This window comes from Gossypium hirsutum, chromosome D04, assembly GCF_007990345.1.
Source record: "Gossypium hirsutum isolate 1008001.06 chromosome D04, Gossypium_hirsutum_v2.1, whole genome shotgun sequence".
NCBI lineage: Eukaryota > Viridiplantae > Streptophyta > Magnoliopsida > Malvales > Malvaceae > Gossypium > Gossypium hirsutum.
In genome coordinates this window covers 38,597,718-38,602,805 of record NC_053440.1, presented here as the reverse complement: position 1 = coordinate 38,602,805, position 5,088 = coordinate 38,597,718, and the positions used below count along the sequence as shown (strand labels likewise).

The 5,088-nt window shown below is 34.8% G+C and overlaps 1 non-coding gene across 1 annotated transcript; it reads left to right on the top strand.

Annotated features, from left to right (window-relative positions):
* Positions 1-375: 375 nt before the first annotated feature.
* LOC121216465 (small nucleolar RNA R71) lies at positions 376-482 on the top strand. Its single transcript, XR_005912646.1, has one exon. It is a non-coding gene; the product is annotated as a small nucleolar RNA R71 (small nucleolar RNA).
* Positions 483-5,088: the final 4,606 nt, after the last annotated feature.

Genomic DNA, 5,088 nt, shown 5'->3' with positions numbered 1-5,088 from the left:
TGGGTTCAATGGACATTATTCGAACAAATGTCCTTCCCTACAATAGACATAGGCTATACTTTCAAATTGATTCGGTGGCTGTGCTGCAAAACTATTAAACCCATTAGTGGTAAAATTTTTAAGCATTGAGGAAATCAAGGATACCTGAGATACGAATGAAGTGAGAGTGTCTACTTTATGTATTCTAGTGACTCATCTTCCTGACACTGCTCGATTAGTTGGCCATTGATAATTGTTGCTGCCAATCCTTTGAATGATTTCATAAGCCTCATTATAAGACTTAGAAATGAGAGCACCGTTAGCAGAAGTGTCCACTACCATCCTCGTGTGAGCTTTGAAACCACTATAAAACGTCTCAAGTTGGATGCAATGTGGGGTTCTGTGATGAGGGCATTTTCGTAATAATTCTTTGTACCTTTCCCATGCCTCATACAAGGACTCATCATCCATTTGTTGGAAAGCAGTGATCTCGTTCCGCAACTTAGCATTCTTGCTAGGCGAGAAATACTTCATGAGGCATGTTTCTGCTAACTATTGACATGTGGAATTTGAATTTGGTAGCAATGAGTTCAACCAAGCTCGAGCTCTATCCTTTAGCGAATATGGGAACAACTTCAATCGTAGTGCATCTTCAGGTATTCCAGCTAACTTGAAAGAATCACTCACCTCCATGAACAGTCTTAAGTGTAGGTGAGGATCTTCAATATGCATTCCACTGAATTGGCCTACTGTTTAAAGCATCTGGAACATGATTGGCTTCAGCTCGAACTGTTGTACCTCGATTTTGGGTCTCCTAATACCTAGATTAAGATCATGAAATACTAGCATGACATATTATCTTAAAGCTCTATCCCTATCATCAGCAATAAAGATAAGATTTTGAGCAGGGTTTGCTCCATTTCCTTGATTCAGATTTTTGAAGTTCAACTCTTCGGTCATTTTCTGGCTTGCTTGTCTTCGTCATGGTCGAAAAGTTCTTTCAATATCAGGGTCTATGGGGAGTAAATCGATCATTCGGTCAATAGTCATAAACACCTGAAACAAACTCAGAAAATTTAATTAAGTTAAAATTAAATAGAAAAATAAACTAAAATGCAAAATTAACAAATTTACAACTAATGAATTTTTAAAACTGTCCCCGGCAACGACGCAAAAAACTTGGAACGACATAAATGTGCAAGTGTACACAATCGCAACAAGTAATAAAGTGACAAGTAAGCGTCGAGCTATCGTACCCATAGGGACTGTGAAAAGAATTAGTTATGAATGCAATTCCAAAAACACTTTGGTGAAGAAAAATATTTTGATTTGAGTAGGTGATTAACAACTAGGATTTTAACTAAGTAAAATAAATAAAAATAAAATAAAAGTTTCAATGCACAATTTCAAAAGATTATTTTAATCAAGATGACATAATTGTGTTAGATTAATTACATTTCTTAACTTAGAATTATTAAACTCATGATCATATTGTTACGAATAAATTCACGGCAACTCAGTAATTTGCTAACTTATGAACATACTTACCTACCAAAATCTATTTATATCTTCACTATATCTCTATGTCAATTCAACTGATTAAACAAATTTTAATAAGCAAATGTGTTAATGCATACAACACAAACACAATTTTAATAAATTAAGTGGACAACATGCAATCAACCTAACATGAATTAAATTTAAGTCATATTAATTAAATTAAACATATCAATATCACAAATATTCATAGACATGTTCATCATAACAACGAAAAAAAATTAAAAGGATAGAGAACAAGAATCAAATCTGGTGTTTCTCCGAGGCTTGACTAGTTTGCTCCGCTCCTCCTTCTCCGCTTGTTCTTGTTGAACCGAGGCTTCTATGAAAACTTGAATGATTCTACAAATGGTGGTTGAAGGACTCTTTTTCAAGAGGTGAAATTGGAAAAGGAATGGGAGAAGAAAATGAAGAACAATGGAAGGGAATGAAGAGAGAAAAATGAGAGAGAAGTGAAGAAATGAATGGGTTTGAGATTTGTTTGAAGTGAGCAACCAAGGGGGTATTTATAGGTTGAGAAGGCTACTAAAATAGGCAAAATCAGCAGACAAAGACTCCCCCCATTTCCGGCCACACATGTGGCATGTTTGAATATTTCAAAAATGCTATTTTTAGGTAGGGGCAAATGTTGAAAGGCATGAATAGTGGAAGGGTTTGAATGCAAATAGATGGAGTCTTCATGGGCCATTTTTCAAGGCAAATAATCAGCAAAAGAAACTGATTGGGTCAGCATGTGGGACGGTTTTGGGCTACCCAGTGCTCGATTGGATCAGTTTTCTCGGTTCAGCTCAACTGGGCCTCTTTGCATAATTAATTAATAATACTTTATTTAACCCAAATTAAATTGGATTAAAATTAAAATTAATTATATTATGAATTAATACACATAATTTGGACCATCTTAGGCTGAAAAATTAATTTTCCTTGATGCTTTAAAATTACTTCTCGGTTTTGTGCTTCTAACAATGTTTGCTGAGCTATTTTTCGCCCTTTGTGCAAATTTGTCGAAAATAATCAAAATTAATCAAAATTTGATATAAAATTAATTAAAATTCAACATGTTCATAATTTGAGTGCAATTTAATTATTTTATAATTATTATACATTTTTCGAGAAGAATTTTACCGAAACTGCATGAATTTGAGTTAAAAAGGGCATGAAAAAGTGTTTATATTTTCGTGTTTCCATAGATCTGGTGAAAATCAATGAAATAAAAATTTCTATAGTATAGAAGGGTAAGTCAGAAATTATTCTTGTATCAGTGTGGAGAAAGAGTGACCTTTCATGCCCCATGACTACAAAAAACCCAAAAAAGCTAATGTTTTGTCTTGAGAAGGTGTTGAGGGTGATTGCTTTCATGGTTATGCCCTTGGGCCATTGATAAGGGTCATGCTTTGTAACACCCCGTTTGAAGAAGCCTTAGTGTTTGGATACTATTTAGGGAAACAAGCCGGATGAGATAAATTTCAAATATGTATAGTGTTAGAACTAGACTAAGTATAAGAACCCTTTTGAGCACGCTTGCGGCACCTTGATGTTGGCGAACACTAGGTTGGCACATAGTGATCAGAAAGTGTTTCTGGTAAGGAAGGATTCACCCAAAAGCTTTGCTGGCACATAGAGTGGGCGGACTCCATTATAGATAAGGGAAATGATCCTTATGATGTGAGTTTATGTCAACAATGTAGAGTATCGTAAAAGGTTTGCTTTGAGCCAGTCAAGATGTATGGAAAAATAATTAGGAACCAACCAAATGAAAACCAAGATAGTTAAGGACCAAAGGTAGGTACTCAATTAGTTTTCTTAGAAATTGTAGATTTGGAAAAGACCACCTAATGACTGATGTGATGTTTAACAAGTTTCAATAAAAAATTGGGTTGAGTTAACTGTTTAAGATAGGTTAGTAAGAAAATATTTTCTCTCTTCCTTTCATATGATAATAGGACTAGAAGAAGGGTGAGGTACTCCTCTAAGCTAAGTTCGAGGCCATTATGTTTGAAAAAGATTTCCTTAAAAGTATACTAACGTTCGATCTTTGGGTGAGCTCTATAAGTAAACTAAGTGTTAGTACAAATGGTGAAGTGTTGTCTGCCACATTAATGCTCTCGGCGTGTTAAGTGGACGTGTAACCAATATTAGACTATGCAAAGAAATTACATTATAAAGGAAAATTAGGAAAAATAATTCTAGTAAGGTATTAAAGAAACTCAAATAATAGGTTCGTCGCCAATAAGGCATGATGCGCCAAGTGTAATAAGATACCAGTTATGCTCTAACATAACGACTATCAAACATTCCCGTGCACATCTCTTTACAATTGTCAAGCATTTATCTGGTGGATTGTAAGGACTGGGAGATGTGTCAAATATTTATTGGGACAAGGGTAAAATATCATGGTAACCCGGGTAAGAAATGGGGGAAATTTCTTCTTATTCAAGGAGTATTCTCTGTTAATAAAAAGGGGAGAAATGAAGAGGATTCCTCTCATCCTTCAAGCTGAGTTGAACATATGGTTCATACTAAGCTGTTAAGGAGCAGCTCGGTTTAGCTAGGTAAAGAAAGTATGGTAAAGTCTTATTTTAGAGATTACTGATGTTTAAAGTGAAAGAAAGTGAGTGAAGTGTAAAGATCTTGATAATTTTTCATGTTTTGTCAAATAGGGGCTATTGATATACTCGACAAAAGCTCGAATATGGTTCTTAGAGTTGTTAAAGAGACAGGTAGGTGAGTCCCTAAGCCAACACTAGCAAATGTATTATGCATGCTAGAACCTCCTGTGAAAATAAGCTAGAAATACATGATGTAATGATTCTGTGAGAAATGTATGTATGATGAACTCGCATGAATGATTCGTATGCAATATGGATATGATCTTTCAGTTCAATGGTTAATGTGTCTATATGACTAAAGTGTGCCTATTGAAAAGACTTATAGCTCATAATTTTAGACTTAGTTATTGCTTGTACTTAAGTAAAATTAGCTTCATTTTAGGTAATTGCATGATCATTTTTTTGTCAATTAAGCACTGGATTTGGAAGCTTGAGATGGTGATTACTTTATTGCATCTTTAATTTTAATTGCTTGTGGAAAGATCTTGTTGTGGCTGAATGACAGGTTTAAGGAAGAAGGATTGTAGAGGATGGAGGTTTGCCGAGGCATTATGAGAAGTTACCATAGAAATGTTGGTGAAGAAAATGACAACAACCCAGTCAGAAATGAGAGCACTCAACAGTTGGTTTCCATTCTTCGGTTTTAAACTGTTATCTGGGATGTTAATGATAGGAACAAACTTAGATTTGTGTAGTCCAGCCATGAGCTAACTTCATACGACTGGGGGTTGCTTTGGATGATGTTTAAACTTTGACTAATGTTTGTGGATTAATATGTTCATTTTTTTGTTTTATCCAACTGTTGTATTTGTTTAAATTCTTATTAAGGTATTGATGAATGCTCGTGGAGCTTTAAGATAGCTTAATACCGATAGGTTTAGGCTATCTGGATCAAAGATGGGTAATATAAGTGAGTGTTGAATGAAGAACTCGTGTAAACTCT